The sequence below is a fragment of the Gossypium raimondii genome, chromosome 3 (genome assembly GCF_025698545.1).
Source record: "Gossypium raimondii isolate GPD5lz chromosome 3, ASM2569854v1, whole genome shotgun sequence".
In the NCBI taxonomy this organism is placed as follows: domain Eukaryota; kingdom Viridiplantae; phylum Streptophyta; class Magnoliopsida; order Malvales; family Malvaceae; genus Gossypium; species Gossypium raimondii.
Genome location: NC_068567.1, coordinates 43899254 through 43912437, shown reverse-complemented (window position 1 = coordinate 43912437; position 13184 = coordinate 43899254). Strand labels below are relative to the sequence as shown.

Genomic DNA, 13184 nt, shown 5'->3' with positions numbered 1-13184 from the left:
ATACTACGGCTTATTCCGAGTGTTCAACCCATAACCCATATATTGCAACCCTTTATCACCTTTCCGATTTAACAACATTTTTAGGATATTGCCAAACATTTATTTTAATTCCAAATAAATCTCAACATATATCAAATAATATCAAAATAATACATTAAGTCACGTGTTTACTTACCTCGGTGCAAAATATCGTAATTTTGCACTTTACTCCACTATCTTTTCTTTTCCCGCTTGATATACTCTTCACGTATTTCTTGATTATGGAGCTTGAAAGCTTAAAAACCCTAAATATGGCTTCCCCCTTGCTGATTTCATTCACCATGAAGAAGATGAGCATATTTTGCCATCTTTTTCCCATTTAATTCTATTTAATAACCAAATGACTAAAATGCCCCCATTTAAAAAAAATCTATTTCACCCATTTCTTATGTCTATTTTTGTCCATCAACTAACTAATGGTCTAATTACCACATAAAGACCTCCAATTTAAAATTTCATAACAATTAGACACCTCTAAGATGTAGAACTCAACTTTTGCACTATTTACAATTTAGTCCTTTTGACTAAATTGAGTGCCCAAACGTCGAAATTTTCGAACGAAATTTTTACGAAAATTTTCCGTGAAATTGTAGACCATAAAAATATAATAATAACCATATTTTCCCTCGTCGGATTTGTGGTCCCGAAACCACTATTCCGACTAGGCCCAGAATCGGGCTGTTACACTTTTTCTATATTTGATATTAATGCATATGCATGGATTGATCCTGGATCAACTCATTTGTATATATGCACTACATTAGTAGACAAAAAGAAATTACCTGTTAAGTTCACTGAATATACTGTCAAAGTTACAAATCCTTTGGGTCAGTTTGTTCTAGTTAATCAGTTTTGTAGATCATGTCCATTGAAATTTAGGGGTTACGATTTTCCCGCTAGTTTGATGTTATTACCCTTTGATGAGTTTGATGTGATTCTGGGTATGGACTCATTGACTTTGCATGATGCTGTTGTGAATTGTAGAAGAAAGCATATCGTGTTAAAATGACAGAATGGTAAATGGATCCGAATTGAGTCAAATAGATTGGACGGTACATCTAATATAATCTCAGCTATGATGGCACAAAAATCTGTTAAAAAGGGTTGTGACGCATATCTCGTTTATATAATTGATTCTAGGGTTTCAGAATTGAAATTAGAATCGATTCCAATTGTGTGTGAGTTCTAAAATGTGTTTCCAGAAGAATTACCAGGGTTACCGCCGATTAAAGAGGTTGAGTTTGCTATTGAATTGATGCCGGGAACATCTCTGATATCGATAGCTCCATATAGAATGAAACTTACAGAATTAAAAGAGTTGAAAGTACAGTTATAAGAGTTCACAGATAGGGGTCTTGCTGGGAGAACATTTCTTACACCTCCAACACTAACCGTTAGAGAATTAACTGACTGAAAATTGTTTCGCCTCGGTTTCTCTCTACCAGTGAACTCTCAAGGAGTAGCTGATCGACTTGTGTCATTTCTAGATTTCTTTGATGGAGACGTTTGAGCAGGCTTAAATGACCCCCTTTTATTAAAATCTCAAAAGTTTAAATCTGACTATCGTTTTCTTTTACAAATTTCTTCAACTTTATGATCCCGCTCTGAAAGTTCTACAAATTCTCGTAACTTTAGTGATGCTACAGCCATACGAATATCATCATTCAACCTATCTTCAAATCTAATACAGATTTCCTCGTCATTTAATATGATGTTACGAGCATACTTACTTAACTGCACAAATTCACATTCATACTCAGCTATAGTTCGATTTCCTTATTTTAACTCGAGAATTCTTTCTTTTTCTTGTCAATGAATATCCTGCTAACATACTTTTTCTTGAATTCATTTTGAAAGAAATTCCAATTAACATGATCATTCAATGTCATCGTGCTCAAAGTATCCCACCATAAATATGCCTTATCTTTCAGTAATGATACTGCACACCTCAAACAATCTTTAGGGGTGCACAAAAATTCTGCAAAAACTCTCTTTCTATTCATTAGCCAATACTCAACTTTTGAAGGATCATCATCTACCGTACCTCTGAATTCTTTCTCTCTATATTTTCGAATATTGTCTACTAATACTCGGGTAACTAGCACTAGTACAGAGTTTGGAGTATTCAGGGGTGTTGGAGGAGGCACAAAAGGGGGTGGTGATGGCGGAGTTGTAACATTTGCTTGCTTGAACTCATTGAACCATTGGTTCATCATTCCAAGAAATATATTTTTCATCTCATCACCAACAAATTATGGAATAGACCTACTATTACATGCTTCAGGAGCTTGAACATTACTTTTAGCTTCATTAGCTATAGCTCAGTTCGATTCAGCTGACATCTTGAATCTATAAGAAAATACAATGTTAGAACGAATCAAAAGCATCATACTATCACAGGGTATATATGGAATGTATATAATAAACTTGACTCCACTACATTAGTCCTAAAATCGACTAAACTGTGGCTCTAATACCACTAAATGTAACACCCTTAACTCGTATTCGTTGCTAAAATAGAGTTATGAGCAATGCCGTACAAATGGAACATTAAAAACTTCATTTCATACATCATTGCAAACATAATCTAATTACACTCAATCACATACATAACATCCCTTAATCGAGCCTTCGAGGCCCTAGAAGTACCTTAGAAACAATTCGAGACCAAATTGGAAACATTCAGAAAGTATAAGAAAAAGTTAGAAAAATTGGACTACAAGGGTCACACAAACGTGTGGCCAGGCCGTGTGCCTCACACGGATGAGACACACGTCTGTGTCTCAGGCCGCGTAACAATCGAAATTGGGACACACGATCCTGTCCCAGCCCGTGTCCTCACCCATGTAAATCTCTGAGTTAGGTCACATGGCCAAGCCAAGCACCCGTGTGTTAGGCCGTGTAACTCTCAAAATAGACATACACATTCGTGTTCTAGGCCGTGTAATAGCCTGACTTGCATACATTAAACCTACAGGGGAGACACGGTCATGTCGCCTAGCCGTGTGTGACACACAGCTGAGTCAGAACCTACAAGGGACACACGGTCGTGTCGCCTGGACGTGTGTCACACACGGCTGAGTCAGACGCTCGTGTCTCAGGCCGTATGGACAAGAATTTGCACAAAAAAACCATTTCCATCACCAAAATCAAACATGTACTTAAAAAACATTTTGTGCAAATCATCAAGACCTCAAAACATGACTAAAACCTATATGAAATGACTAATTCGATAACCTAAGATCATTCAACCAATATGCTATATAAGGCACCTCAAATGCAAACATTCCAAGTTATCTAAACATATACTCTTACCACATCTCAATCATACACATATAGTTTAATACCATATTGAAATCAACTCATCACATACCATTTTGGCCATTCAAACATGCATCAAAACATTGCCACATTAACTCATACTAGTACGACATCAAAAATACCAAAACAACTTATACATGCCATAATAATCTATTAAGCATACATGAGATCATAACACAAACACATTTAGTTATTATATACACATTCATCAAACACCAGTTTATACATCCTAAATATGTTTCAATCTCAAATTCAACTACAAAAGTTTATACATACCACTACCCTAGAAGATGCAAAAACTATCAAAGTCATTGGATAGTGTGAGTTGAAGGTTTGATCCGTCCAAAGTGTCAGCAACAACGATTTACAAAACAATCTACACGAACGAATAAGCTTATACAACTTAGTAAGAACATAACATATCATTTAATCTAACAATAAATTGAATATGATTTACAGATTATTCAATTTCAGAGTTACCGAAGTCTAAATAGGGTACAAAAGTACATCCATGAGTACCGAAGTATAGATAGGGGCACGTATGTGCAATTCAAGGGTATCGAAGTACAAACAGAGGCACTTATGTGCATTCAAGGGTACTGAAATACAAATAGGGGCACGTATGTGAAATTCAGGGGTATCGAAGTACAAACAGGGGCACGTATGTGCAATTCAACATTATTTTTCTAGTAACGTAATAATTAAAGCATCATAATACAAGTACACAAATGAAAATTCATTGTAACACCCCTAACCTGTATCCATCGCCAGAATATCGTTATAGAGCATTACCAAAGTTTACTAATTAATTTTCAGACTTTTTATTTCGTCAAGCATTCATATTTATAACCGATCAAAATCAAAACATTAATGAACCAACGTTAACCAATTTACCTTATGCATGCCATTATAACCAGAATCAAATCATCCAAAATTATTGATAGAACCAACGGATAATGTGATATATCTCCAACAAGCTTTCAATCCAATCGAGCTTCCGATAATCATTTCAAAACATCTAATAATTATACATATTACCAATAATAATTCAATTCCAACAATAAAACACACATATATATAATATTCAATACCAAATAGCATTCACTTCAATTAAAATTATAAAAAAATATAGTTCATACGAACTTAATGACTAAATTACGAAATACCAAAATTGAGGGACATTTTGAAAAAAATTCTATTTTCTCAATTTCCACCCAATCATGATCTGAATTAATATTTCATTCAAATTACTAATTTAAATAATAAAACAATTCATTTCATGCAATTTAGTCACTTTTAACATTTTACAAATTTACCCTTAAAGTTTCACATTTGTTCAATTTAGTCCCGAACCTAAAACATGTAAATTGGTCATTTTAATGAAAGCCCATGCTAGTTGAATAATCATATATTTTCCTCCTCCTCCTCTCCATTCCACATCCTTAATGTATATAACACTCTTATAGGTAACATTATCTATAATTTCACCATTTACTTATATATTCATTCAAAGTTGTCCACTTGAGTCGTAGTCACTAAATTATTTATATCTTGAGTTACAGAACTCCAAATTAATATATATTAATTTTATCTGAAACTAGACTCACATATATTCTTACCATAAAATTTTCAGAATTTTTGGTTTAGTGAATCAGTACAGTTTATTCTTTAAAGTCATCCCTGTTCTGCTGTTTGACAGTTCCGACCCTTCTTCACTAAAAATTAATTATATCCTTGTACAGAATTCAAATGATGTTACCGTTTGTTTCTATTGAAAATAAACTCATTAAGGATTTAAAAATATAAATTTAAGCCTCTAATTATATTTCTAAAATTTTTTATGATTTTCCAAAGTCAGTACAGGGGAACCCAAAATCATTCTGACCTTATCTCACAAAGCCTATTATATCTCATAATTTACAATTCCATTGCTTAGACCGTTTCTTCTATGAGAAACTAGACTCAATAATATTTAACTTAGTATTTTATTCATCCTCTAATTAAATTTATACGATTTTTGGTAGATTTTCAAAATTAGACTACTGTTGCTGTCTCAAAACTGTTTTAGTGTAAAATGTTGATAACTAAATCTATAACACTTTCCTTTCCTTTCTCTTCAATATTTTCCATCACTTTATCTTATTTCTCTTTACTAACATAACAATAATATATAACCTTATATAATGAAACTCTACCTTAACATTATTTTCCTACTTTTTCAATAATATGAAACTTAAAAGTATATAAAAATCTTGATGTTCCTACCTTATGCCATTGATTTCAATCTTTAACTTGATTTTCTCCCTCCTCCAGCTTCTATTTCTTTAATTTAACTTGATAATATAGCTCCCCATAGTCTCCTTGTTATCTTTCTCTCTTGATGGATATGGAAACTCTTTTGATTTCTAAGTGAAAATGGTGAATTTTTGGTAAAAGGACTAAATTGTAAAGAAAAGAAAGTTTCTCACTTTCTTTTCTCTACATACGTTAGTTGCATGGGAAAGAAGATGATGATTCATCCTCTTTTCTTCCATATATATACACTAAATAAAATAATAATAAAATAATAAAATATCATTTAAAAATCAATTTAAAATATTAATAAACTAATATTTATTTATTTAATCTAAAATATCTCCAACATCATCATTATTTTCTAGATTTCTCTTTCTTCTAATTGACCATTTTACCCTTTAGATCTTTTAAAATTCCATCCTAGAGTCATCACTTAATTTGGTAAAATTACAATTTAGTCCCTCATAATTCCTTCATCTATTCAATTTGGTCCCAATTCATCCATCTTCCTTCGTTTCTAGATTATTCCACCCTTAATATATTTACACTATTGGTCCTTCAACTTTTTCATATTTACACTTTAACCCCTCAAATTTTGAGTATTTACTCTTGGGTAACAAAAATTTTCTCAATTTTGCAATTTAATCCTTTCTTGAATTAATATGTCATAATATACTTCCCAATGTTGACATAACTCAATTACCCTTTTTATCACTTTATTTCCTTATTTTACCATATCAGGGATATTATCTTACTTTCTTACTGTAGTAATTTTCGGGGTATTACAATTTCATAGCTAATTAATCCTTCTAGCTTCTAGCTTCTAGAATTCAAATTCTACATTTTATACAAATAGGTCATTTCCTTAATTAATCACTAAATCGATAAAATTTTCATGTCATTATTTTCATGCAACCTTCCTATCATAATGCAACCCATGTCATAATTTTAAAATAAATTTTTCCTTGTCGGATTTGTGGTCCCGAAACCACTGTTCCATCTAGACCCAAAATCGGGCTATTACATTCATTATGTATTAAAACACTAGGAACTTACCTCGACGATTTGAGCGTAACAACAAAGTCGATTAACCCGAGGCTATAGGTTTTCCCCAATCTAAATCCATACAAGGTCTATCTTGATCTAAATATAAAAATTCAATCCATTTAATACTTCTATTAATCAATTCAATCCATATTTCATATTTTATAAAACTATAATTTTGCCCCTAACATTTTAACATTTCACAATTTAGTCCTTAAGCTTACAAATTGAAATCTAAACATTTTCATCCTTTTCTCAAGCTAGTTTATTTCTCTATGGACCTATATCAACTCATAAAACCCTTATTTCATAAATTTAACATGGACTTTTACTACTTTTACAAATAAGCCCTAAATGACATTTTATTAAAAATCATTTTACAAAACTTATTTATTTAACAACAATGACCCGTAATCTTTCATTAAACATCAAGAATCATGCAAGAACATTCATTGAAAAATCCTAAATATTTAGCAGTTTTAAAAATTGAACCCCGTGGTAGCTAGATTAAGCTAAAACGACTTCAAAAACATAAAAAAACATTAAAAGTGTGATGAAAAACACTCACCATGCACCAACTTAGCTTAGCCTAGCTTCAAACCCTAAAAATGGCTTCATCCCTTCTAAATTTCAGTGGTGAATTCCATTAGGAAGATGATTCCATCTTTCTTTTAGTTTAATTTTAAGTTAATTTGTTAATTTACTAATTTAACCTTGACTTATAACTTAAAATCACTTTAAATTGTGTCCATAAATGTCCACTAACATTTTGAATGGTCTAATTGCCAATTAAGTCCATCCACTTTAGAGTTTTATATCTAATTGATACCTTTAACTAATAGAACTCTACTTTTGCAGCTTTTATAATTTAGTCCTTTTTACATAATTAAACATGCAAACATCAAAATTTCTTAACGAAATTTTTATGCAACCTTACTAACATTCCATTGACATTAAAATAATAATATAATCATCATATTTGTGGTCTCAAAACTACTATTCTGATTTCACTAAAAATGAGTTGTTACAAAAGGGACTTGACTAGCGAGATTTTAATTTACCAGGGAACAATTTGAGCCTAGAGTTGAACAAAAAATCCCGTTGCCTTGGAACAATTTGTCTTAGCATAATTTTATTATCATGCTAACGCTAGGTTTTCTCCTTGTACAGTTTAGCATTTTCATATGCCTGTGCCCTAAATTGTTCCATTTCATTCAGCTCAAACAACTTTTTATGGCCAACAGTGACCCAATCCATGTTCAATTTTTTCATGGCCCAAAATGCTTTGTGCTCAAGCTCAACAGGTAGGTGACAGGGTTTTCCATAAACAAACTTAAAAGGTGACATCCCCAGTGGTGTTTTAAATGTAGTACGATAGGCCCACAAAGCTTCATCCAGTCTAGAGGACCAATCCTTACGAGTTGGGTTGACCACTTTTTCTAAAATCTTCTTGATTTCTCTGTTAGAGACCTCAACTAGTCTATTTAGTTGGGGATGATATGTCGTGGCAATCTTATGTTTCACCTCATACCGATTCATGACAGCCACTAGTTTACAATCAAAATGAAATCTTTCATCACTAATAATGGCTCTAGGCGTACCGAATCTTTTGAAAATGTTCTTGTGCACTAAGTTCATTACTGAATTTGCATCATTAGTAGGAAGCGCAACAGCTTTGACCCACTTAAAGACATAGTCTACTGCCAACAATATGTACAGGTTTCCCACTAACGGTAGAAATGGACCCATCAATTTTATTCCCCATACATCAAATAACTTAGTCTTCAGAATTTTTTGCAATGGCATTTCATGTCTCTTAAATAGATTTCTTGTCCTCTGACAACGGTGACACAATTGATAAAATTCATAAGCATCTTTGAACAGACTCGGCCAATAAAATCCTAACTGAAGTACTTTGGCAGCAGTTCTCATTCCACCAAAGTGTCCTCCATAAGGAGCTGAATGACAATATTGCAGAATGCTATGTATTTCATCATTAGGGACACACTTCCTAATTATCTTATCAACACAATGCTTAAATAGGAAGGGTTCATCCTAATAATAATGCTTGGCATCATGAAGGAATTTTCGTCTTCTTTGGCTATTGAGATCAAGTGGCATCACACCACTTACTAAAAATTTCACTATATCGATATACCAAGGTAATGCCATGACAACTAACAACTGCTCATTAGGAAAGTCTTCTTTAATAAGTTTGTCATTACCATATTCATTTCCAGATTCTAACCTCGACAGATTATGAGCCACTTGATTTTCAATCCCCTTTCGATATTTAATTTCCAAGTTGAACTCCTGCAATAAGAGGATCCACGTAATCAATCTTGGTTTGGCATCTTTCTTGCTCACCAAATACTTAATAGCAGAGTGATCTGTGTAGACTGTGACCTTGGTACCAACCAAATAAGAGCAGAATTTATTGAATGCGAACATCACAACCAATAACTCCTTTTCTGTGGTGGTATAGTTAAGCTGCGTATCCGTCAAGGTTCTGATTGCATACTATATTGCATGTAGTACTTTGTCTTTCCTTTTCCCCAACACTGCTCCTATAGCATAATCGCTAGCGTCACACACGAGTTCAAAATGCAGTGTCCATCCAAAGCTATTACAACTAGTGCTGCTACCAGTCGTTTCTTCATTTCTTCGAAAGCAACCAAGCAATGTTCATCAAAATTGAAAGATCTACTTTTCTCCAAAAAGGTGCACAAGGGCTTAGATATCTTCGAGAAATCCTTAATAAATCTTCTATAAAATCTCGCATGACCTAAAAAACTTCTAATACCCTTGAAACTTGTGCGAGGTGGAAAATTTTCTACTACTTCAATTTTTTCTTTGTCCACTTCAATCTCTCGCTGCAATATTCTATGCCCAAGAATAATTCCTTCATGAACCATGAAATGGCATTTTTCCTAGTTCAAAACAAGATTTGTTTCTTCACAACAACACAAAACCAATTTTAGATTTTTTTAAGTAATCCTTAAAATCATTGTCAAGCATAGAGAAATCGTCCATAAAGACTTCAAGGAAGTTTTCCACCATGTTCAAGAATATGACCATCATACAATGCTAAAAGGTTGCCGGGGAATTACATAACCCAAATGGCATCCGTCTAAATGCAAAGGTTCCATCAGGACACGTAAAGATGGTCTTATCTTGGTCATTAGGAGTGACGACAATCTGATTATACCAATGGCGTGGCATTCTTCATTCTTATTAGTGCATTTCAAGGCATCAACTACATTGAAAGTAATCTACTGATCATTTACCCTCATGGTCAGTTCGCCTTTCTGCACATAAATTAAAGTCCCGTCAATAGTAAGAAAAGGTCTTTCAAGAATAATTGACACATCTTGGTCAGCTTCACATTCTAAAATAAGGAAATCTACAGGAAAAATAAACTAATCTACTATTACCATCACATATTCAATTTTACCTTCCGGATGTGTGTAGGATCGATCAGCCAGTTGTAACATAACGGTAGTAGGTCTTGCTTTCCCAATTCCCAACTTCTTGAAAATAGACATAGGCATTAGATTTACACTTGCTCCTAAATCACATAATGCCTTACTAACATAATGATTTCCAATTGAACATGGGATAGTGAAACTCCCCGGGTCCTTCAACTTTGGAGGTAATTTATTCATCAACATTGCTATTCACCCTTCAGTGAGAGCAATTGTCTCAAATTCTTCCAATCTGCGCTTCTTAGACAGTATATCTTTCATAAGCTTTCCATAATTGGATTTTCTTTAAGACTTCCAAAAATCTTTTGAATTGAACATCTTGTTTGAAATTATAGAATCATTGAGGAAAAGGTAGAGGTAGTCGTCCTTCAGGCAGCTGATATTTTTTTGTTGTGGCATTTTTGTTTGCAGCATGATGTGATTCTGCTGCAACATTCTTCTATTTACCCTTTTCAGGTGTAGTATGCTTTTCAATTAACTCTGAAGTCTTTCCATGGTTGAGTCTGGAGTTGTCATCTTCTACAGTGTTGTCTTGGACTATATCATTCAATTGTGTCCCACTTCTGAGAGTGATTCCCTTGCACTGTTCCTTCCCTTGTGTTCTCAAATTCTCAGTATCACTTGGCAATACTCATTGTGGCTTCAAATTTAAAACATTCGATATATGTCCCACTTGATTCTTAAGAGCTCTGAGGGACGCAACCTGGCTCTAAATTACAGTATCATTCTTGGCCATATATTCCTTCAGCAAGGCTTCAACGGAGGTAGAAGATAATTCTTGACCCTATTGAACATTTTGCCTTGGCATAGGATGATTATAACCAGGCAATGCACTATTAGCATTCTGTCTCGCAACATTGTTTAAATTCCCTGCACCTTGATTATTCCAACTAAAGTTTGGATGCTGCTTCCACCCTGTATTCTAAGAATAGGGGTTATTATTTCGATTAAAATTACCCATGTAGTATATAAATGGTGGATTTGATGGGCATTCATCAAACACATGGTCTTCACCGCAATAAACACACGATAATTCAACTGATTTCATCTCCTCGACTACAATAAGCCTCTTCATTGTTTTGATCATATTAGCAAAAAAAGATACTTGGGATGTCAACAAAATGATTGCATCAAGCTCCATGGTACCGGCAACTTTCTTACCCATCCTAACTCTTGTGATAGGATATTGATAATCATTGTTTGCAATTTTTTCCAAGATCTTATACACTTTATTATAAGATTTATCCAACAAGGTACCATTGGCAGAAGCATCAACTACCATCCCCGTATGCGCATTCAACCCATTATAAAATATCTCTATCTGCATCCAGTGCTGGAATCCATGTATCGGACATTTTTTAAGGAATTCTTTAAATCATTCCCAAGCTTCATATAACGTTTCATCCTCCACTTCTCGAAAAGATGTGATGTCATTTCTAAGCTTTGCCTTCATATTTAGTGGATTATTTCCTAGCAAAAACTTTGGAAAAGATCATTCCATGCTGTCATTGTTCCCAACGGCAAAGCATCCAACCATGTTATTGCACGATCTCTCAAGGAATATGGAAACAATTAAAGTCGCAAGGAGTCTTCAGGAACACCCTGTTGTCTAAACGAGTCACAGAATCCTAGAAAAAGTCTTAAATGTAGTCTTAGCTCTTCAGCGGGTAATCCACCAAACTATCCTACTATTTGCAACATGTGAAACATTACTGGTTTCAACTCGAATTATTGAGCTTGTATGTGTGATCTCACTAATCTTAGATTCAAATCATCCAAAATTGGAACAACATGTTCTCAAATTAGTCTGTTTCGATCATCTATCACACGATGAATAGGAGGATTAACATCCTGAACAATGGGATCGTCGTTGAGACCAGGATCATTTAGGCTAGGATCATTTCCTTCCTTAGTCATATTACATAACTCCCTTATTCTCCTTCACAAAGTTCTTTCAATCTCTCGGTCAAAAGGATACTTTTTGTTAGCAGGGGTGCCTCTTCTCATAAACTGATGGCAAACCTGTAAAAATTAAATACAACTAAGTTAAATAAAGCTAAAAAAACCAAATTTCACCAATTGTCAATCCCCGACAACGATGCCAAAAACTTGTCACTTGTGAATATGATATGCAAATTGTGCAACTATACACGTTGAACAAGTAATAAAGTGATGAGTGAGATCGTCTCCATAGGGATTAGAATGGTATAATTTGGCCGAGTTATTAAAGTAAGGTATGATTAATGTTATGACAAAAATAATGATAAGATTGCAGTGGTAATTTGATAGAATAATGATACGTGCAGTAATGAAAAATGCTATGACACAACCAGACAAGAGTAAGAATGCAATGGAAAATTCGAGAATAACTAGGTGAATAATATGCAAACGAACAAGTAAACAACTAAAAAGATTCTATGACAAAGACACTACGGCAAACGATAACGGGTCTACAGTGTTGATTTGAAAGGTCGAGATTACTAAGAATCTGCCCTTACAAATAGTAATGCCTCGACAAAACCATACTCAACCTACTAGTTAGAAGAGTTCTAAAATGGTTCGCTTCTTTCGAGAACAAGACCTCAAGTTAACTTGTCTTAAGCGATATATGTCTATAGGCCTTTAGCACGGTATCTTGCACTATTTCCTTTTCGTATGAACGTTGCTCTATGTTTAGAGGCTGCTACAAGTATTTGGTCGAACACTTGCACATATCATCAATTTTGATCTCATTAACCTAACATTGTCAGAATTAGATGAATTTAATGAATATACTATACATCGATCTATGTCTAGAGTTTGCAAACATGTAATTTTATAATAAAAAAAACCATTGAATGAAATAGAGTATTATAGTAGATCTACGCTTCATTCATTAAAGAAAATAAGAGTTTCATCAAGTAATCCCAACCCTATGAGATCTAGCACATGAGTTGGCAATTAAAATTCAAATCCAAAGTATCATTCAACACCGTTTTCATTAAATCAATTCACAAAGAG

At 33.7% G+C, this 13184-nt stretch overlaps 1 non-coding gene across 1 annotated transcript; it reads left to right on the top strand.

Annotated features, from left to right (window-relative positions):
* Positions 1 to 11521: 11521 nt before the first annotated feature.
* Positions 11522 to 11628, top strand: LOC128040066 (small nucleolar RNA R71). Its single transcript, XR_008194726.1, has one exon. It is a non-coding gene; the product is annotated as a small nucleolar RNA R71 (small nucleolar RNA).
* The last annotated feature ends 1556 nt before the right edge of the window (positions 11629 to 13184 follow it).